The sequence below is a fragment of the Balaenoptera musculus genome, chromosome 11 (assembly GCF_009873245.2).
Source record: "Balaenoptera musculus isolate JJ_BM4_2016_0621 chromosome 11, mBalMus1.pri.v3, whole genome shotgun sequence".
Classification (NCBI taxonomy): domain Eukaryota; kingdom Metazoa; phylum Chordata; class Mammalia; order Artiodactyla; family Balaenopteridae; genus Balaenoptera; species Balaenoptera musculus.
This window is the reverse complement of record NC_045795.1, coordinates 66,939,567-66,963,053: the sequence shown is the minus strand read 5'-3', so window position 1 is coordinate 66,963,053 and position 23,487 is coordinate 66,939,567. Positions and strand designations below refer to the sequence as shown.

The window sequence follows — 23,487 nt, the reverse complement described above, 5'->3', positions numbered from 1 at the left end:
AAGATCATGGAGCACCCTGAATATGTTAAGGAGATTGGATATTATCCTACAAGGAAGATCAAAATAACATGATGAGCTCTGTCTTTTATAAAGATCACTCTGCACCACAGAATGTTATAGAATAGAAAAGCATAGGTATATGCAGTTTCAAACTGAAATCCCAACTCATTTTTTCAGCGTGACCTTGGGCAAGTCAATCTCTCTGAGTCACAGATTCCTCATCTGTAAAGTGGAGGCACCCCTTACCTTCAAGGATTATTAAGAGAATGAGGTAGTGAATGAATATAATATAAATGTAAATTGTACTGTGAAATTACACAGTTCAGTATTTAGCACATTGTAAGTATTCAAAACATGGTCTGGAAGAAATATTTGCTGGAAGAAATGTGTAAGATGCAATAAGAGAAGACAGGAAATAACCAGTAAAAAAGCCAGAGGAAAGGCCAGATTTGAGAACTATTTAGGAGGTAAAATAAACAGGGCCAGTGGGGTACTATTCTTCAAGCCTCAGTGAAAAAGACACATAAGACTTCTCTTCCAGGTTTCCCTAACCAGGGCCTATGGTGCTGCTGTCACTTCCTCCTCAGACACCAACCCAGACTGGAGACCAGATGCTACAATATAGCCTAGCTTTTACTATCAGCACTGCTGAAGAGGCAACAAGTATATCACGGAGTGGGAACTCTTAGATGTCAAGAGAGACCCTAGTTAATGGTGCCATTTAACCAGAGCAAATTTACCTTTTCCTCATTTGGGGTAATGACACTTACACTTCAGGTGCTGCAAGTGTTCATGCAGCATATGAACCAGTAACATAATAAGGACTGAATAACTTAACACAACACAAACAAATCCTATGTAGATGTGAAGCTTATTTTACAGCGTCTCTCATGAAAACACTACAGCTTTATCACAGCTCCAGCCCACCTGGAAGCCCTGGTAGCTGAAATTGTACAATACACATCAGTGTGTTGGTTCTCATACAGGCAACCGATGTCCCATTTAGGGAGAGCCTATTTTTATTTCTAAAATGTGTGTAATGTCTTCCACCATAATATGTGCTATCTGGTTTCTAAACAAATAAAACTGGTTTCAGAGAGCTCATCTCTGGAAATAGCAGCTGGGATACTGTAGTTTTACCCAAAAGTTAAGTAAAAAATTGGCCCCAAGCCCAGAAAACAGGCATTCCTCCCAGACGAAACTGGATAAACCAAGTCTACAAACAATGAGTGGATAAAACAGTAGGGAAGTAAAGACATGGAGAGAGCCGGAATAACCCACACCAAAAGGCCAACCCATAGCTCAAGAAGGGAACCAAGGAAGGCTTTAGAATGTACCAGTTCTGAAGCAGTCAGGTGAGGCAAAAGTTACCAAGTGTAAGACACCAAAGTTACTAAATGAAAAGTATCTGGAACATAGATATTCTCCCTACTATGCCAAAGGTAAGATTTATGTAAGCAGTATGAACTAAATGCTCTATTCAGATTAAGATTCAAGACTCCTTATGAGAGGTTAGGCAGCTGGAGAGATACAACCTGGGGAAGGAAGAATATCAATGGAGACAAAATTCAAACACAGTAAATGTGAAAGAGTAAGAGTTTCCACTTCAACAGGCTAATTTATTGATGCTGCTATTGTTTCACACATTTGATTTCTTATAAGGAATGTATTGATTGTACATGTCACAAGGTATTACTTGCTACTTTCACTTATGAAATATTAACAGAAATGAATCTTCAAAGGAGAAAAACTTGCCAAAATGCCCTTGACATGGAATTGTTCTTTAAGATGCTGCCAGAGCACATTGTTTTGATTAAAAACAAAACAAACAACAAAAAAAACCCCACAAGCCTTCCTCTAAACATCTAAAATGTGTTTTTTTTTTAAACATTTAATCTGAAATATCGACTGCAGAGTCAGTAGATGAAGGGCAAGTCTAACAGGGGCCAGCTGACAGATGAGACCAGGTCACAAGTCTCTGATAGAGGAATCTGTACTGACAGCACTGATTGGGTCAATCAGTGAATTCTAATTTGTCCTAACCAGAGCTTGCAAGACAGACCTGGTGAGGTTCACAAAAAAATCTATTAATATATGAAACAGATGGCTCTGACAAAGAGGTTTCTGACCTATTAGAGGAAAAGCCTTTCTGAGAACATAAAATAGATACAGTAGAGCAAATTTCAGGGGAAGATTTTCAAGACCATTTTTACAATATAATGTTGTACAAAATGTGCAAAAAACTTATAAATATTTAGATCCCAACTTTAAAAATAGAATTACACATGTGCAAGTATTTATATATGCATAGGGGAAAAAAAAGACAAGAAGGAAATGCACCAAAAGGTTAACCATTTTTATCTGAGTGATAGTTTTACCAAAAAAGTTATTATTTTCTTCTTTATTCTTTTGCTTTACAGTAATAGATATGACTTTATAACTGTAAAATCAGTATCTTTATACATGTATTCTCTCTCTACAAAGTCAAACCATCAGTGAACAAATCCTGTTTGACCTCATCCCCATCCTGAGCAGCATCGTATTTTTCAGGCTGTGACTGCTTCTATCCATAGCCACATCCAGTGACCAACAGGGCAGCTCTCACACTGCCAACAAAAGTTCACTGGGTATCTACTACAAGGACCCCATCTTAGCCAGAGCTCACATGAGGGCCTAAAGCAGCACATAAAAAAGATCATCAATAGTTAAAGTCACCCTTGAAAAGGCTTTTCTATTGTCCACATATAAATACAGTATGAATAGTTTTATGTATGTATTCCTGTAGATGTATATACCAAAAATATTTCCAAAAGGGTATAATATTCAGAAATTAAACCTCTTGTGTATTTTGCTGCTTGGACCAGTTCAGCAATTCTTCATTGGCCCTCAGTTCTTCCTCCCCATTCCCTCACCACTGAATACTTACCAACTCATCACCACACCACCTAAACAATTTCTGTTCTGCCAATGGTCAAGAATTCTTTACATTTATAAGTTTCGTCAATCATATTAACTAACAACACTGACTACATCCACTGCCTTTGGGTACTCATGGAGTAAAATGGTGAGTATAAATTACCCCACTATTTAAATCATTATTTCTGGGGACTTCCCCAGTGGCCCAGTGGTTAAGACTCTGCGCTCCCAATGCAGGAGCCCAGGTTCGATCCCTGGTCAGGGAACTAGGTCCCACATGCTGCAACTAAAGATCCCGCACGCAGCTATGAAGATCCCGCGTGCAAATACAACCCGGCGCAGCCAAATAAATAAATAAATAAATATTAAAATCAATCAATCAATCATTATTTCTTACTCTCTCTTTTTCTTCCTTCTGCAATTTAAGCAAGGTAAAATGTTAGCTATAATTCCGTTAAAAAATTAAAGCACCTTTGTATTGGGAGTGAAAAAAGGGAATCTTAGTGTTGTTAGGCTTAGTGTCAATCTACTTAAGGACATAGGTAAGATTACATTAATTAAGTGCCTTAATAAATGCACCTTATTAAGTGCATTAAGCACTTAATAAAGCAACTAAGCCCATGGGCGACAACTACTGAGCCTGCGCTCTAGAGCCCGCGTGCCACAGCTACTGAAGCCTGCGCGCCTAGAGTGCGTCCTCACAACAAGAGAAGCCACCGCAATGAGAAGCCTGGAGGAGGCAAACCTTGAGACAACTCCTGAAGCAAGGCAGAATTAGACAAGTGAGGAGGGGAGGAGAAGACATTCCACACAGGAATCATGACTTGGATCTGAGGCGCACTGAAAAGGCAGAAAGTGTCCAGATTTCTGGAAAGGGAGATAAAATGATTCATCAGTAAGTACTGATTGGGACTTCCCTGGTGGCACAGTGGTTAAGAATCCGCCTGCCGGGCTTCCCTGGTGGCGCAGTGGTTGAGAGTCTGCCTGCCAATGCAGGGGACGCGGGTTCGAGCCCTGGTCTGGGAAGATCCCACATGCCACGGAGCGGCTGGGCCCATGAGCCACAACTGCTGAGCCTGCACGTCTGGAGCCTGTGCTCCGCAACAAGAGAGGCCGCGATAGTGAGAGGCCCGCGCACCGCGATTAAGAGTGGCCCCCGCTTGCCACAACTAGAGAAAGCCCTCGCACAGAAACCAAGACCCAACACAGCCATAAATAAATAAATAAATAAACAAACAAACAAACAAAAAGTAAAAAAACACATGTTGCTAGGCTCTACCTACCCCCAGAGTTGCTGATTCAGTAGGAATCAATAATTTAAAAAAAAAAAAAAAAAAAAAAATCCGCCTGCCAACGCAGGAGACACAGGTTCGAGCCCTGGTCTGTGAAGATCCCACATGCCATGGAGCAACTAAGCCCGTGCGCCACAACTACTAAGCCTGTGCTCTAGAGCCCACAAGCCACAACTACTGAGCCTGCATGCCACAACTACTGTTGCCCACGTGCCTAGAGCCTGTGCTCCGCAACAAGAGAAGCCACGCAATGAGAAGCCCACGTGCCACAAGTAGAGAAAGCCGCTCACGGCAACAAAACCCAACGCAGCCAAAAATAAATAAATAAATAAATAAATAAATAAATAAATAAATAAATGTATTAAAAAATAAAATAAAATAAATAAGTACTGATTAAGCATGTAGTATTGACCAGTACTGGTAGGTACTGAAGATGCAGAGATAAGAGAACCCTGGTCACAGAGTGATGATTGGAGCCCTCCAGGAATCATCCAGTCAACTGACACAGATACATAAACATATAAGATGAGCAATCTGGTAAGTATAACATATGACTAAAGTTCTTCTTCCATCAACTGATGACTAGATAAACAGAATGTAGCATATCCACAGAGTAGAATATTATCGAGCAATAAAAGGGAAGGAAGTACTAATGCATGCTACAGCATGGGCGAACTTTGAAAACATTATGCTAAGTGAAACAAACCAGTCACAGAAGGCCACATACTGTATGATTCCATTTATCTGAAATGCCCAGAATAGGCAAAACCATTGAAACAGAAAGTAGATTAGTGGTTACCAGTGGGTAGGGGGAAGGAAGAATAGGGAGTGGCTGCTTAATGAGTACAAGTTTCTTTTTGTAGAAAAATGTTCTGGGACTTCCCTGGAGGCACAATGGTTAAGAATCCGCCTGCCAATGCAGGGGCCACAGGTTCGAACCCTGGTCTGGGAAGATCCCACATGCCACGGAGCAACTAAGCCCATGGGCGACAACTACTGAGCCTGCGCTCTAGAGCCCACGTGCCACAACTACTGAAGCCTGCGCGCCTAGAGCACGTGCTCACAACAAGAGAAGCCACCGCAATGAGAAGCCCATGCAACACAACGAACAGTAGCCCCCGCTCACCGCAACTAGAGAAAGTCCGCGCGCAGCAATGAAGACCCAATGCAGCCAAAAATAAATAAATAAAATAATTAATCAAAACACACACAAAAAAAAGAAAAGAAATGTTCTGGAATTATATAGTGGTGATGGTTGCATAACCTTGTGAATATACTAAAAATCACTGAATTAAACACTTTAAAATGGTGGAAATTTATGGTATGTGAATTATATTTCAGAAGGAAGGGAGGGAGGGAGGAAGGAAAAGGTTCTACAGGACAGAGAAGGAAATAATTTTGCCTGGAAAGGCTGGTGAAGACTTCCCAGAGGAGGCAACAGATCTGAACATCAAAGGACAATGTCTTCTTTCCTTAAAAAGAGACTGATGGAAATAGAGACACAGATGTAGAGAACAAACATATGGACACCAAGGGGGGAAAGTGGCGGGGGTGGGGTGGGGTGGTGGTGTGATGAATTGGGAGATTGGGATTGACATGTATACACTAATATGTATAAAGTGTATAACTAATAAGAACCTGCTGTATAAAATTCAAAAAAAAAAAAAAGAAGAAGAAGAGACTGATGAAGTCATTCAGAGAGAGGGAATGACATATGCAGAAGTACAGTTCCATAGGACTAGAGGCTGGGGGAGTAAATGGGGAAATTGTGAGAAGTAGACAGGCCAGATCTTGATCCAGCAGTGTCTGGAGGACTTTGTTTAGGAGTCTGAACTTTGTCCTATATAAAAATTGGCAAATATGTGGCACTTGGCACCACTCTCCTGTCTGTACCTCTGGCAGACGTAACTATTATGCCATCGAGCCCTTCTCTGCTGAGCTCAAAAGTGGCCTCAGTATCTGTCTCCATGCAATCCTTCCCACAGTCCATGTGCCCCCAGTGGGAGCCACTAAAGGATCTCAAGCAGGGAAGTGGCATCATCTGAATTCCCAATTTAAAAAGAACACTGGTGGGACTTCCCTGGTGGCGCAGTGGTTAAGATTCCACACTCCTAATGCAGGGGGGCCCAGGTTTGGTCCCTGGTCAGGGAACTAGATCCTACATGCATGCCACAACTAAGGAGCCCACCTGCCTCAAATAAGACCTGGTGCAACCAAATAAATAAATAAATAAATGTTTTTTGAAAAAAAAAGAACACTGGTAACTGTGTAGAGCACTATTTGAAAACTGGCTTTTAGGAACCCCAGTTACAAGAACAGCAGAAGGATTTTTTTTGGGGGGTCGCAGAAGGATTTTTAACTGGAGAGAAATGGGTGACAGGCAACCCTTTCAGAAGGACTATAAAAATGAGAGAATGAAGGAGGGAAAATCAACCATCATAATCCAGGACTATACCTGGAGGCCCTGGGTTAAGAGGAAAGAAACCAGAAAGAATGGAGCAGGGGTAAGGCATTACCAAGGAAAACTCACAGGAAGGAAAGGGAAAAATTATATATGAATCTGAGACTTGAAGTCTGGCATACCCTTCACCAAAATCAGAAAGAACAGTAGAGGGATAGCTGGTTTGGTGGGGAGAAATGAAAAAATCCATGCAAGATATTTGATAAGTGCTAGAAAATAAACATAAAAGAGCCAACTGGTAGTAAACATGCTTTGGACAGGAAAGCAGCACACCAGTGAAGAATAAAGGCTCTGGGACGAGATGGCCTGGGTCAGAGTCCCAGCACTGCCACTTTCTATCTAAGGAATACTAAAGAAGTTACTTAATTCCTCTAAACCTAGATTTCTTTATTTATAAAATGAGAAGAATAACAGTACATATGTAAGATTTTTTTTTAATTAAGTGAAAAAAATAAAGTAATTAGCATATTGACTAGCACACGGTAAGTTAGCTTTCAATTAATGTTAGTGATTACCTTTAGCTACTCCATGATGACAGTATGTAGTATGACCAGCTATGCTTTGGAGAAGCTAAATTGTATTACCCAAAGAGTTGGAAAATCTTCCCAACTCTGAGACAGGACAGGAAAGCAGAGGATTCTTTGAATTTTGAGGTCAAGGAATTAGTACCTGAATTAGTACCATTTCACAAGCTCGGCCTTTTAGGTTTAAAAACATTTCCTTGGGCTTCCCTGGTGGCGCAGTGGTTAAAAATCCGCCTGCCAATGCAGGGGACATGGGTTCGAGCCCTGGTCCGGGAAGATCCCACATGCCGTGGAGCAACTAAGCCCTTGCGCCACAACTATTTAGCCTGCGCTCTAGAGCCTGCATGCCTCAACTACTGAAGCCCATGCGCCTAGGGCCCGTGCTCTGCAACAAGAGAAGCCACCACAATGAGAAGCCCGCGCACCGCAACGAAGAGTAGCCCCCACTCACTGCAACTAGAGAAAGCCTGCGTGCAGCAACAAAGACCCAACGCAGCCAAAAATAAATAAATAAAATAAAAATAAAAACATTTCCTTAAGTGTTCTTAACTTGAAGCAAAGTCTACTTTAGCTCAGTCACTTATTCAATCAGTATTTATTGCAAACTCTTAGTACAAAGAATTGTGCTGGACACTGTAGGATGCAAAATTACACGCAGTGTAAATGTGGTACCTATACTCAAGAAGATTACACTAGGAGGGAAGAAAAACTTACACACACAAATAGCTGAAGCACCAGGCATACTGTGAAATGTCACTGACGCACTGCCAGTCATGAGAGTCAGAAGAGGGAGGACTCACTTCCAATATGGATGAAGCTGTCACCTGAACTTAGTCTAGAAAGATGGTTGGAAATTCAATCGGCCAGAACACAGGTTCAGGAGAAACAATGTGAATAGGACAGCCAAAGAAAACAATGTGAATACAGACACAAAGCTGAAAAGTGCTAAATGTATGTTTCCAGAAAAGCCAGGAGTCAGGATTAACTGAAGAACTAGCCACGAGATAACTGGCCCTATGTTGAAGACAAATGAAAGGGAAAAGCCATAGGATGAAGCCTGGATATCCTGAGAGAGGCCAGATGGGAAAAGCCAGAAACTTGTTTGGGGAGTAGAATGATGCATGTGGTCCCACATATGCTGAGCAGGACATTTCTGAAACCACCTTCTCACAGCTGATAGGCTTTTAAAGCTGCACAGGACTTCAGACTCTAATCCAGCCCTACCATCCTTCTGACTGAGGACACCAAGATCAAGAGAGGTGACTGAACTGCCCAAGCCATGGAGTTAGTGGCAAGACTGAGTGAAGCCCTGGTGGGCAGACTCAGTTCAGGGCACTTTATACTCATTCCCATGACCAGAAAGACATGTCTAAAAGCCAGGATGAAATGTGGGTTTGTTGCTTGGTAAAGAAACCAGGGTTATAGAATTGAGTCACTTGGATAGCCTGAAGTGGTGGGAGTGAAAGAGCTAGATTTCTGAGGGCCAGACTACAGAGGGAATAGAAAAGGAAAAACAACAAACCTGGGTTACATCCACATCCAGGAGGAAAAAGGAAGGGGTTTTTAAACATCTGAGAGGCAGGCAGAGAATCAGGATAGTGCAGAATCTTAGAAGCCAAGGTCAGTGTCTCCTCTTCAGCTGACACATATGTGTTCCATAAATATCTGCTGAATGAATGGACAGATGAAGACAGAGTAAATGCAAAACATGTTTGAGCCCTCACGTAGGTAAAGCACGGTGCTAAGCACTTCATGTGGGAATAAATGAGGTAACCTCACAACCACCCTATTAGGCGGCATTATCATCATTATCTCACTGCATTTCAAGATGAGAAAACAAGTTTAAAAATTGCCCAAGTTAAACAGCAGGTATCAGAGCCAGGATTAAATATCAAGTCCTCACTATTAAGAAAATGTTAATTTTTATCAGGGTAGAAAATGGCAAGGTAATGGTGTTTAAGAAATAAAATATTCTTATTAGTTAGAGACACACACTCAGTGACAAAGTCTGAGATTTAGCTTTAAAATATGCCAACAGGGCTTCCCTGGTGGCGCAGTCATTGAGAATCTGCCTGCCAATGCAGGGGACACGGGTTCGAGCCCTGGGCTGGGAAGATCCCACATGCCGCGGAGCAACTAGGCCCGTGAGCCACAGCTGCTGAGCCTGCGCGTCTGGAGCCCGTGCTCCGCAACAAGAGAGGCCACGACAGTGAAAGGCCCGCGCACCGCAATGAAGAGTGGCCCCCACTTGCCACAACTAGAGAAAGCCCTCGCACAGAAACGAAGACCCAACACAGCTAAAAATAAATAAATTAATTAATTAATTTAAAAAAAATATGCCAACAACAGCAAAAAAACGGTGGGAAGGACAAATGAAAGAAAAAATTGGGGAAATATTGGTCATTATTGAAATTGAGTGATGGGTCCATGGGGTTCATTATACTATACTCCCTGCTGTTGTATATGTTTGAAATTTTCCATAATAAAAAGTCCACTCATATGCAGCTTCCCTCCCTGCAAAGATGGTAGGGAATGGGGAATTAGTCAAAACAAGGGAGAACAAACATCAAGAAAAAAATTTTTGTCTGGGCAACAAGGAATTCACTCAGAGATAGTATTCAGGAGAAAAACAGGACCAGAAGCCAGATCACAAAGGATTAAGAGATATAGATAAAGCAAGTAGTGAGGAAATGGCAGTAAAACTGCATTTTAGATAAAAGGGATAGGAAGGAGAGGGCTAGGATGGCATGAGAGGTCAAGTTACGATGGGTCTACCTTGTATGTAGGTAAAAACAAAAAGGGGAGGGAGGGAGGATAGGAAGATGCTAGAAAGATGATAACTGAGTAATCAATTAATTAATTGATCAATCAATCTATATATGAAACAAAAACATGAAAAGATGTTCATCACTTACATTTAAGAAAATGTAAATAAAAGTTATCTAAGCTTCAATTGTCAAAGATTAAATTTATTGACAACGTTCAGTGTTAGAGAAGAAATATAAATTGATACAATCTGTTAAAAGTTATGTGATAATATCTAGTAAAATTTTAAACATGCATAACTTTTGACACAGAAATTACACTTGTAGGAATTTATCCTAAGAAGTATACAGAGTACAGAAGATACGAAGATATATTTACAAGGATGCTTGTAACTGCAGAGAAAAAGAAACAAATGGCTATCACCAGGGGACTAGGAAAATTGATAGAAATTAAATACGTAACTATTAAAAGATAGATATGTGTCCGAAACATGGGAATATGCCCAAAATAAAGGCATTAAATGAAGACAGAAAGCAAATTATAGAAAAGTAGATATACTGTTATTCCATTTCTGTAAAAAGGAATTACTTTATCTCACACACATACGGAAGCACAAATACATCCATGTCAGCATACACAGTGGAAAAAAGTGTGGATAAATATAAACCAAATTCATGATAGTGGTTAACACTGAGACATGGGATTATGGGTTCCTTTCCTTACTTAAAAATGCCTCTGGGGAGGGGGAAGGGTAAACTGAAAAAAATTTTTAAAAAACAAAAAATAAAAAAATAAAATAAAATAAAAATGCCTGAATTTTACTGTGCTTATATATTACTTGCATAATCAGGAAAAAAGTCAAGGAATTTCCAAAAGCAAGAGTGATGAAAGTGTCATAATAGAAAGGAAAGGGGAAAAAATTAGTGAGCACAAGCCCTAAAGTGAAGTCACAGGTCAAGAATGAGGCAGACAGAGAGCAGGTCTAGGGCCTGAGGGAAAAACGAACCTTGCGAAACGTGCAACCAGCTGCTGTGGGAACTGGGACCCTGAGAATGCAGCACAAGAGCACCCGGAGGGGCAGAGACAGCTCAACTGAAGTGAGGCAGTGGGAACTGCTGACAACCAAAGCAGCCCATTTTCCTGACTCCCCAGAAACACTGGGCAGCCTAGGGGCAGCGAAAGAAGCCAGGGGAGAGAATTCAGGGTTGGCAACTGGCAGAGTGCAAAGGTTCAAGCAGGTTCTCAGACTTGGGGAGGGCAGCACTGTTACTGTGGACCATGGCAAACCAGCATCCAAACTAAGGTGGGAGGTGGGTGAAATAGTGGAGAAGAGAAAGGTAGAGAGATAGGGTGGGGGAGACAGTGAGAGTGGATGGCACAATGAGAACAGAGAGCCTAAGCTCAATCCAGAATCACACTTGAAGGATTCTTTCCCAAACTTCGATTTTTCTTCCAATTTCTAAACATCATCACATTAGGAGGAAGATCCCAATTTGTGTCACTGGGCTTCAAGGGCAAAAACTCTCCACCTGGTTCTGGGTGTTTCTCATAACCCATAAGGGATCTGTGAGGAAGGTGGAAGCTCCATCTAGGTTCCCCCCACACCCAGCTCTTGCAGAGTTACTAGGCTGCTGTTAATAGAGCAGAAGCTCTACGCCCTGTGTGGCACTACCTTCTTTGTGTGTATCCTCTACTGGCCAGAAGCCTGGAAAAAGGAGTGACTGTCACCCCAAACTGAAGCCCTAACAATATCTCATGAGGACGTTAAAAAAGGCCCTAAACTTAGAAAACCTGGCATCAAGTCCCACCTTTTTTTCTTATTGGCTTTGTGAACTTGAAAGCAAGCCACTTCACCTCTTTGTGTTTGCTTCTTCATCTATAAAATGGGGATAACTGCCTCACAGTGTTGTTGGGAGGATGCAGTAAAGTAAAATGTACATCAAAGTGTTTTATAAAACTATAATATCATACATATGCAAGGTATACGTATACTTATCATAGCAAAGCAAACATTTTTCAATTCTACCTATATATCACTTTCATCAATGGTGCTATAAAACCATAAATGGGTGCTAGCACCTTCAATGTGCCTATGCTGGCTGAAATTGGCCATGTTTTTATTGCTTTTAACCTATATAACAATTTTCTTCACAAGATTTCAACACTGCTCACAAATTTCTTCAATTTAACAGTTGCTTGCCACATTTAAAGTGACTTATGCTTTGTCTCAGTTTTCCTTTTTATCTCATGTCAATTTTTACCTTTAACTACAGTTACTTTTCATGCTTTCCTTTTCTTCAGTCTGTTATGTTTGTCACCCACATGAAAGAACAACCGCATTAGGTAGGCTTCAGTAGAGTTCCTTACACCTGGCCAGTGGGATTCCTATGTGGTCTGATCAACCATGAAAATTAATTCAAAGTAATTTAGGTAGTATATTCTCAAGTTATTTTACCACTAAGAAGAACCAAGAGGGTGACTAAATGAACTGGCACAATTCCATTACTTCTAGGTTAATAACTCAGAACACAGAGCTTCCTAACAAAGAACTAATATATCAATTTCAGTGTTAGTACACTATTAGGCTGAACAAAGAACTAATACAGATAATTTCATAATCACTGAGTCCAAATTCCTAAATAAAGTTTGGGCAAATGATCTTATATTCTGAATATGGCCACATTGAGCTCAGCTGGATCTTCAAAAAGTCCGTCAGCTGACAAAAGTCACAACATCCTAGTGTTAAATCCATTACCCACTCCCAGGCTGGAAGTAGCTGTCTAGAGACCTTGTGGCCCAAACTGACTAGTCACTGTTCTTCACACATGAGGACAAATTGCTCAGAGCAGTAAATGGCCAATGGAAGATCTAGATAATACCCATAAAGAACTGTCACATTCTCTTCCAAGGGAAACTTCTGCCAAGACCCAAAGAGAGCAAGTAATAGCTCCCCAGCATCATAACCATAAACATATGGAATAAGCAACACATTTTCACAGCAAAATCATGTATTGCTTTTAGCAACCTGGAAATACAAAGGCAGAAGCACTGCTTCAGCCAGGATCTGAGGCACCCATGAAATCAGAACCCTCATCACATCAGCAGCTCCACAAGGAATGATTTCATGATATTTTACATGCAGAGGTCATTCATTTCTTCACTAAACATTTATTGAGTAGCTACTTCTGTATCAGTAATGTTTAGGTACTAGGATATAGAGTTAAACAAGACGAGGTCCTGCCCTCAAGTAGGTCACAACATAGGCACACAAAACAGAAAAAAATACCCAAAGTTAAGAGTACAGTGATTATGAAAGAAGCTTTCACAGATTGCAATGCCATACAAAGGAAAAGGCATTCAGCTTAATCTGGGAAGAATCAAGGAAGAGTTTTAAGTGATGGTGCCTGAATTCCTAGTAAATTCAAGCCTAAGAGTCAAACAAGCACTAGAATGGGAGGAAAATTAGTAGGAGAAATAGCCTGAGAATGCTGGGACATTCAAGGAGCTCACTGTAACTGGAGCCTAAAGTGACAGAGGAATTGTGGCAGAAGAGGGACTAGAAAGGAAGATACCAAAGAGGCCAGGTCATAAAGGTCTTTGTGAGATGTTGAAGTAGAGACATATCAGGATCTAGATGTTCATGTATTTTGAGGCCAGAGGAATATTATTTACTTTTAACTGAAGTTAAAGACCACCCCAAACAGAGGGGGAATTTCACTAAGGAAGACTGGAAGAGATTTAGGGCCAGTTATTTTGAATCATTTCTGTCTGGCTCATACTTATTTTTCTCTCTACTTCCCCCCCACCTCACAGGGAAAAAATAAAACTGAACAATTCTATAACAAAGCCTGTGAACCTTCTGTTCATCATAAACATTTCCGAACAGAGTGCTAGATTCTACCAAACTAGCCCAAATTAGAGAAAGACGACAAATCTCTCCAGCATCTGGAGCCTTCCAGGCAAAAAGACCAAAGTCAGGTATCTGAGGCCAACAGAAGAAAGCTAGAGAAATATCCTGATCAGGGGCCACACAGAATATGCTGCCTGGCATATCCAGCACTCTGTCACTGGGAATGCCCACTGTTCCCAAAACAAGGACATGCCAAACAGTTACCTCCTGGCTTCTCCATGGAAATTGCCAGGAAAAAAACCTACCAGTGCCAGGAATGACCTTGGACTTTATAGTGTTGACTCCCGGCCACCAGTACTGGATAAAGACTACCTCAGGGCTTCCCTGGAGGCGCAGTGGTTGAGAATCTGCCTGCCAATGCAGGGGACACGGGTTCGAACCCTGGTCTGGGAAGATCCCACATACCGCGGAGTAACTGGGCCCATGAGCCACAATTACTGAGCCTGCGCGTCTGGAGCCTGTGCTCCGCAACAAGAGAGGCCGCGATGGTGAGAGGCCCGCGCACCGCGATGAAGAGTGGTCCCCACTTGCCGCAACTAGAGAAAGCCCTCGCACAGAAACGAAGACTCAACACAGTCATAAATAAATAAATAAATAAATAAAAGAACGTGAATTTCTTTAAAAAAAAAAAAAGACTACCTCAACAATTCTCTCACCTGTCCAGGGTGCCAACAGGTGTAGACAGAATGCTGCCTTCCGCACCAGACAAGGAAATTGAACCTCTCATCCATGCATAGCACCCAGCCACACTCCTATTACTAATACTACTGAGAATAGTAACTCCCACATAATGATACACACAACCTACTACTAACAGCAAGCACTGACCACCCATAAAGCACCAGGCCCTCATCTCCAGTCCTCACTACAACCTGCAGAGGTTATTTTAACCCCATTTCACAGACTGAAAAAATTAAATTAAATTAAAAAACAAGGCTCAGAGAGGTTAACAGCTTACCCAGGTCAAAAAGCAAGCAAGAGGTAGAGATGGGATGACCCCAAAGACCATGCTCTTTCCATTGTACTAGACACCTCAGAATATTTCCAAAGAAATCAAACACTCTAAGCCTTCTTTCCAAGAGTTTCTGAGGTTATCCATCTGACTAAGAGGTAGTCAAAAACATTTTTCAGCAATCAGTTTGCCTTCAAAGCAACAAAATAAAGCAGTTTTCATTTTATTTGATCAAGTGAATATTCCAGATGGAAAAATGAAAGACACTTCAAAGAATTTATTTATTATCTAAGTGTCTTGATTTTAAACCTCTTCATTTATTTTTGGCCGAAATACATACAGAGATACAGAAGAGAGCAAAGGACAGAATTTCATTTAACTAGATAGGAATGGAGATTAACAATTAAGCAAAAAAGCATTCAAATATAATTTATGCAGTAATAATTAAGAGGCAAGGAATTTCAAACAGGCTGAGCCTTACCTCAATCTTATTCCTCCTGTTCTAGGAGACAGCACTCCAAGGCATCAGCAGACACTCCCAGCCTACATACAGTGAACCAGACAAAGGGAGTAAGCAACGCCTTCATGCTCCCAAAACCACAGTGAGAAGGAAAGTGTGATGGCTTCCTGGGGAACCTAAGCACATATACAGTATTTGTAAATCATAGCTCATCAAGACACACACAGCAACAAAATGTTTACCTTGTGGTTCGTCTACAGGCATACTTAAAGTTAACAGGTGTATGTAAATAAAACAATGCAAAAACAATCCCATACCATTGTGAACTTTTCCCATGGAAATATATGAGGATAATCAATTGTCACTAGTCAAAATCAATACTTTTTAAAAACTTTATTCAATGGTTTTACTGATTAAAAGCTTGATATGCCTGAATCACTTCTTCCTTCATAGACCTACAGCCACTTCTGAAATATGAACTATTACTATTAAAACACGAAAAACATCACCATTGTAGAGGTGCCCAACACAGTGCCTGGCATAATTCAATAGATATTGGTTTATGAAAGAATGAGTTACTTAAGATAGAAAACTTAAAAGAGAGAAAGAGACAGACAGACAGAAATAATACAGTGCAAGGGAAATATATGATTTTTTAAAGATTAAGGGGAAAAACAATCCCCAGAACCATCAGTACAACTACAAATAGTCAGAATTACCTCACATCTCACCTGAAAATTTATACTCTAATATACTCCAACGAGGCAATACAACTCCTAACACTCTAAACAAACTCTGAAAGTGCAATGATTCTGACACTTTTTTTTCATATGAGATTTGATATCTCATCTATAGACAACACACCAACTTTTGCCTGAATACTACATAGAGAGAGCTCTGGTGCACAGATGCAGGCCTCAGCTGTTTGGAGTTTGCACATTGCCTTTCAATGATACAGATGAGACACAGTGTACAGACCAGACAGACAACACTTCTAGTGAAGATAATGTCCTGGGAGAGTTAAAATGACGGTCACTAAGATTTAACAGATTTAACGTAATGACTTCACGGTAGTAGGAGAAAATGAAGTTTAGGGATATAAAGAACTTTTAACAACATAAACTGTTAGAGTTTTCACATCCCTCTCTAGAGTTGCATACATTAAACAATGACACACAAATTAGTGAAAAGAGGCTCTTAATTTAGATTTAGAATTGGACTGAAAATCCCTATAATTTATATATATTATACTGTCTAAGTTTGTCTATCATCATAAACAACAGCCATAGTGCTGAAAAGAAAGTATGAGTCACAATTCAAAAACAAAGGAGAAAAAAAATGAACAGAGGAAAGCTTTGGATCCAGATACCACAAAGAAATTCTTTACTTAAAACACTGTCGATGACAGCTACCATTCTGACTTGGAGTAAGAAGGAATGGTCCACACTGTCTTCTATTCAGGAACAAACTCAATTCAGCCCCCAAACGCCCCTTCCAGCACCATCTACCTCAGTGCCCAGCCACCAACACAGTCAGCCACATCCACTAGCAAGGGACAGGAATTCTAAGATCTGAGTCACCCCTCCCCCTCAGGAAGAGGTCATTCTCTATCAGGAAGCCCACTCTGCAAAGGCCCCTTGTTCATCTCACAGGCTGCTACCACCATGGCCCACAAAAAGCTAATTCTCCAACTTCAGCAGTCTACCAACCTTCCTCTATACTCTCCGATTCACAACTCCGGCTTCACCCTAACTCCAAGGTAGCCAACACTACTCACCGAGACATTCTTGTGACAAGTTCCCTACCTGAGAACCACTCAACTCCAGAATGCTGGGCCCTGGAGAATCCAGCCCTTTGCTCAACTCCCCTGTGCCCAGCTGAGCTCCTGCCTTTCCAGGAACTAATCACCGATTACCTCAGAGAAGCTAGAGACTCAATACCTTTTCTCCCCAGCCAGATCCCGGTCTGCCAAGTTCACGGACCTGGGGGCGTGGAGGGGGTGGGGAGGAGGGCAGGGAGAGACGCATCTCGATTCGCCTTAGGGACCAGGCACACTGAGGCCCCTAGAATTCCAAACGCATCCTCCCCCCAATCCAACCGCTATGGCCAGCCTCCAGGGCGTCTGCATCAGGCGCTAAGAGCGCACGCCTCTAGAGTTAAGTCTCCATGCCCCTATGACTCCCTTTCCCGGCTACAAAAATTCTAAATACCAAGCCAACAAGGCCCCGGGTGGAGGCGAAGACCCCCGCCAAGCCTCCGGCCGCTGGAGTTCCCTAGGTCGGATCCAGCGCCCCAAGGCCTGGGCCGCCGGGACCCGCTTGCTGACCCAGGCCGCTGAGCGCCAGGGGCCCGGGCCGCGTCTCCACTCGGCCCCCATTGTTGCGGGTCCCGGCGGCCCGAGCAGGGAGCCGGGGGCCGGCACCAGCACTCACCTCCCGCGCCGCGGCTCCGGGCCGCGCCGGCCCGGGCAGGGCCGAGTGGCCGAGCGTTCCTCTGCGCCCGCCTTGGCAGTGCCTGCGGCAGCGGCGGCTGAGGTGAAGGGAGGCAGCCGGCCAGGCCCGGGCGCCGCGGGCTGGCTCCGGCTGAGCGTCAGTCTTCTCCTGCGGCGGCGCTCGCAGCCTCCGCTGGCGGTCCGCGCCAGAAAACGTCCCCCTCTCGGCCCGCGCGCCCGGCCGCCCGGACGGGAACACGCGCCGCCGACAGGAAAGTTCCGCTGAGAGACTAGTGGAGGCCGCTGTTGCCCCGCGCCGGGTGGACCGCGATTCCTCCCTCTCTGCAGAGCCGTCTATGCTACAGATAACTTTTTTCAGGCGCGAATGAGGCACGGAAATCTCAGGCCGGAAGCCTGGGAATGGTTTTAGTGGTGGGTCCGACAGAATGGGTTTGCACCCCGCTAGCCACCAGAGAGGCACGTTGACCAGTCAGTACTTCAATTGAGCCTCGGTTCCTCCTCATTCCTCACTTGGGGATAACCCTGGAGGCTTGTTAGGATTGGATGAGATGATGCAAGTGCCTGGCGCGGAGATATGGGGCTCAACATTGGGGATCGGTCATTGCTGATGCTGCCAATGATGATTGCTGCTACTACTGCTATCGCCTCCTACAGAGGTTAGGCGCAGCTCTCAAGGACCCCTGAAATTGATGCGCACCATGTAACTCTAGGTTTTCGCCCCTCTCGTCCGGTTTCCTGTTAACTGAAGCTGGAAAAAAAGCGGGGAAAAGAAAGGGCTTTCCTGATCACTGACACTCAGGGGGAAGTTAAGGATGCAGGTTCTCCTCCCTCAAGTTGGGAATTACTGCCATGTGGGCTCCCGTTAACGAGAAGAGTGAACTGTGTCAGCTTTCTTCACTACAGCCCCAGGTTCCCTTCCTCTTCCTCCTTATCCCAAGAAGTGAACATTGATGAGATGATGAAAAAATTCTGAAAGTGGGTTCTGTTTTCCTCATAAAATCAAGAGGATAAAAAATCGTTTTTCGGACTTCCCTGGTGGCGCAGTGGTTAAGAATCCACCTGCCAATGCAGGGTACACGGGTTCAAGCCCTGGTCCGGGAAGATCTCACATGCTGCAGAGCAACTAAGCCTGTGCGCCACAACTACTGAGCCTGCGCTCTAGAGCCCGCGAGCCACAACTACTGAGCCAGCGTGCCAAAACGACTGAAGCTCGCGTGCCTAGAGCCCGTGCTCCGCAACAAGAGAAGCTATGGCAATGAGAAGCCCGCGCCCCGCAACAAAGAGTAGCGCTACCCCGCTCGCGGCAACTAGAGAAAGCCCGCGGGCAGCAAAGAAGACCCAATGTAGCCAAAAATAAGTTAATTAATTAATTTTAAAATATCCTTACTCCTTCCCACTTCCTTTTTCTTCTGGGCCTTCATACCTCCAGATATCAGTTATTTTTTGGAACAAATTAAATTATAAAAATACAAGTGTGTGTTCCCAAACTATCCATGGGAATTTAGATCTGCAGAAGGTGCTCTAAAAGTATCACAGCTTTCACATGTCCTCAGATTTTCCATTCTCACTTAGCCCCTTGGCTTTTGAGACTCAGGAAATTTTACCTTGATACCCTTCTCCCTTGTCTGAAGAGACTTTCCAGAAAAGCTCTGATATCAGTCACTTGAACCTAAATTAAATTTTGTCACTGTGTCACACATGTACACACATGGATTTCCATTTAGATTATCCTCTGGAAGTAAGGAAAGGGCTCAGCTGGCTAAAGACATTTTGGTAACCATCTGGAAACAGCAGGCTCATAGATAGAAAGCAGCATGCTCAAAACCTCTGGAGGCTCTCTGCTCCCTCAAGTAAGGGAACTTCATCCTATGATCTTAATTTTTATTTATTTATATTTATTTTTGGCTGTGTTGGGTCTTCGTTTCTGTGCAAGGGCTTTCTCTAGTTGCGGCAAGCGGGGGCCACTCTTCATCGCGGTGCGCGGGCCTCTCACTGTCGTGGCCTCTCTTGTTGCGGAGCACAGGCTCCAGACGCGCAGGCTCAGTAATTGTGGCTCACAGGCCTAGTTGCTCTGCGGCATGTGGGATCTTCCCAGACCAGGGCTCGAACCCATGTCCCCTGCATTGGCAGGCAGATTCTCAACCGCTGCGCCACCAGGGAAGCCCCATCCTATGATCTTAAAGGACAAAGGATGCCTCAAAAGCTGGTTCACTTTTCTCAGAATCCTGAGGTCACCTAAGGTCCGACTCCTCCCTGCTCCACATTTTCACCAGTTGGCCTCTTAGCTTGGACTACCTGTGTGACACATAAAGCAGATTTGGTCTCAAGTGTCAAAGTAGGTTCAGGCGAGAGCCCTAAAAATGACCAAAGTGAGGAAAAAGAGACCAATGAAGCTGGGCAGAAATTTGAGAGAGCAGTCTTATTGTTTATCTCCTTTCCCTCTCCCAAAAGACCCAATACACAACTATCAGAGACACCCACACTTACCTGCTTCCTCTGTCACTGAGGTTGAGCAACAAGGGCCAGGGCTGGCTCCCCTGATGATGGAAGCCCCTTCTATTCCCTCTTCCCAAGATGCCGTTGCCCTTCTGTGACATCACTGCTTCCTTGCCCTCTTGGGAGCTTCCCTGACAACTTGAATAATGTTATGCCCTCACAACCACCTTTGGGGATCATGCTACCCCCCAATTCACCAGTAGGAAAGTGGATTATATTAGGGAGGAATCCCTAGAGTGATTTACACGCATAGCTGCCTATTGATGGCTCTGCCTTCAAGTGCGGTTTAAAAATCTGGGGTCTTCCTGCTGGGATTAGAGAAGACTCACCAGTGACTTGTTAATCAGAAGCTATAACTAGGCCTTCTTCATCACTGTGAACCCACACCTGGAAAAACACCCTCTTCCTTTCACCTGTTTAACCTCCTCCTCATTCCATGAAAATCAGCCCAGTCCTTCTTCCACCAGCCACATTTCCAACCTACTCCCACTTCTGGATGCCAGAAAACATGATCACTCCGAACCAGGTTCCAAGGTGACAGATAGTTGTTTTTCTTTCTTCGACAGTCATCCTATTCTTTTTTTTTTTTGTCTGCATTGTGTCTTTGTTGCTGCGTGCAGGCTTTCTCTAGTTGTAATGAGCAGGGGCTACTCTTCCTTGCGGTGCACGGGCTTCTCATTGCGGTGGTTTCTCTTGTTGCAGAGCACGGGCTCTAGCCATGCGGGCTTCAACAGTTGTAGCGCACGCACTCAGTAGTTGTGACTCGCGGGCTCCAGAGCACAGGCTCAGTAGTTGTGGTGCATGGGTTTAGTTGCTCCATGGCATGTGGGATCTTCCCGGACCAGGGCTCGAACCCGTGTCCCCTGCATTGGCAGGCAGATTCATAACCACTGCACCACCAGGGAAGCCCAGCCATCCTATTCTTGGGATGTTTTTTAACTTTCACCTTGTATACAGCTTCTCTTATACTAGATTATAATCTCTGGGAGGCTTGAAAAAAAAATCCACCCCAAAGTCTATTGAAGACCTAGCAAAACTGCTGCATCATAAAATTCTCCATTCAGCAATTACCTATTGGGTACCTACCATGTACCAGGCACTGTGCTGGATGCTGGGGAATACTAATAAGACGAGCCAAGCATAAATGTAAGCATTTTAGAGCTATTAACGCATTTGATCCTCACATTGACATAATGAGGTATGTATAAGTATCACCCCACTTCAAAGATGGAAAAACTGAAGCTGGGACATAAGGGGTGGGGTTTGAGTACAGGACACTCTTATAACCATGCACTGAAGTGAAGAACTATACTCAAAGTTGAGCTTGGAGTACTCTGGTCTGTAAAGTGAAACTAATAAAAACCTGTCCCATGTGGATGTTCATTCAGACATTTGTTGTCCCCGAACTGTATTTCAGATGCTAATCTAGCACTGAACAAGAGATTACAGGTCTCTGCCCTAAAGTAGCTTACCTTCTAAATAGGGGAGACAAATAGTAAAAAATAATTTCAAATTCTAATAAGTGCTGAAAAGAACATAAAACCAGAGACCTCTATGGGAGAGAGGCTGTCGGGAGAGGGAAGAATTGGGTAAGACCACCCTGATGAGGCGACCTGTGAGCTGAAATCTGAATGCCAAGAATGCTAGAGAGAAGCATGTGAAGGCTCAGGGAAGGACAATTCTAGGCAGAAGGACCAGAGCTCAGGAGCAGCATAAGGTGGGGTAAGAACCACCAGATGACTGCTCTGGAGAGTGGAAAAGTAGCCTGTAGCTCTGCTCCCAGATTTCATGGTCTTGAAGGGATCAATTTCAGGGCTGGTCCTGGGAGGGTGTGAAGGATACTGCTGATCAACTTCTAGGGAAGCAGCACAGATTTACTGTAGTACCTGATAAATGACCATGTACATTTGCCAAGTCAATAGACAGATGTCATAGAAACAGATGCTTTAAAAAATTTCTACAGAGAATACATCCATTCTCTCCAAGAAAAAGAAAGACATCCAAACTGAAAAAGAAGTAAAATTATTTCTGTTCACAGATGACATGATCTTATATGTAGAAAACTCTAAAGAGTCCACACCAAAAAAAAAAAAAAAAAGTGATAACTAATAAATGAATTCAGCAAAGTTGCAGGATACAAAACCCACACACAAAAATCAGTTATGTATTCATACACTAACACTGAACAATATGAAAAGAAATTAAGAAAACAATTCCATTTACACTAGCATCAAAAAGAATAAAATACTTGGTAATAAACTTAAAGACAGAAAAGACTAGTACACACACACAAAAAAAACTCTAAAGTGTTGCTAAAAGAAATTAAAGATACAAATAAATGGAAAGACATTCTGTGCTCATGGATTTTTAGTACTACCCAAAGCAATATACAAATTTAATGCAGTCCCTATCAAATCCCAACATTTTTTGCAGAAATAGAAAAATCCATCATAAAGTTCATATGGAGTCTAAAGGGACCCCGTATAGCCAAAACCATCTTAAAAAAAAAAAAAAAAAACTGATTTCAAAACTTACTACACAAAACTACAGTAATCAAAACAGTATGGTACTGGCATAAAGACAGTCATGGAATAGAACAGAGTCCAGAAATAATAAACCCTCACATATAGTCAAATGATTTTTTTAATAAATAAATAAATAAATTTATTTATTTATTTATTTTGGGCTGAGTTGGGTCTTTGTTGCTGCGTGCAGGCTTTCTCTAGTTGCGGCGAGTGGGGGTTACTGTTCGTTGCTGTGCGCAGGCTTCTCATTGTGGTGGCTTCTCTTGTTGCAGAGCATGGGCTCTAGGCTCGTGGGCTTCAGTAGTTGTGGCTCGCGGGCTCTAGAATGCAGGCTCAGTACTCGTGGCACATGGGCTTTGTTGCTCCGTGGCATGTGGGATCTTCCCGGACCAGGGCTCGAACCCGTGTCCCCTGCATTGGCAGGCAGATTCCTAACCACTGTGCCCCCAGGGAAGCCCTAGTCAAATGATTTTTGACAAGGATGCCAAGATCATTCAGTGGGGGAAAGGACAGTCTTTTCAACAAATGATGCTGGGAAAACTGGATATCCACATACAAAAGAATGAAATTAGACCCTTTCCTTACACTATATACAAAAATTAACTCAAAGTGGATCAAAGACCTAATGTAAAATCTAAAACTGTAAAACTCTTAGAAGAAAACAAAGGGGAAAAGCTTCATGATGTTGGATTTGGCAATGATTTCTTGGATATGACACCAAAGGCACAGACAA

At 43.0% G+C, this 23,487-nt stretch overlaps 1 protein-coding gene across 4 annotated transcripts in view; it reads right to left on the bottom strand.

The window, feature by feature from the left end:
- RAD54L2 (RAD54 like 2) overlaps positions 1–17,892 on the bottom strand; it is an 88,007-nt gene extending 70,115 nt beyond the window's left edge. For 2 of the 4 annotated variants that reach the window (XM_036870392.1, XM_036870395.1), the window contains exons 1-2: positions 17,714–17,892; positions 15,303–15,457 (exon numbers count right to left, since the gene is read on the bottom strand). The gene's annotated coding sequence lies outside the window, so the exon portion shown is untranslated. The remainder of the gene's footprint in view (positions 1–15,302; positions 15,458–17,713) is intronic. The other 2 variants (XM_036870394.1, XM_036870393.1) reach the window with 2 other exon arrangements.
- Between the last annotated feature and the right edge of the window lie 5,595 nt (positions 17,893–23,487).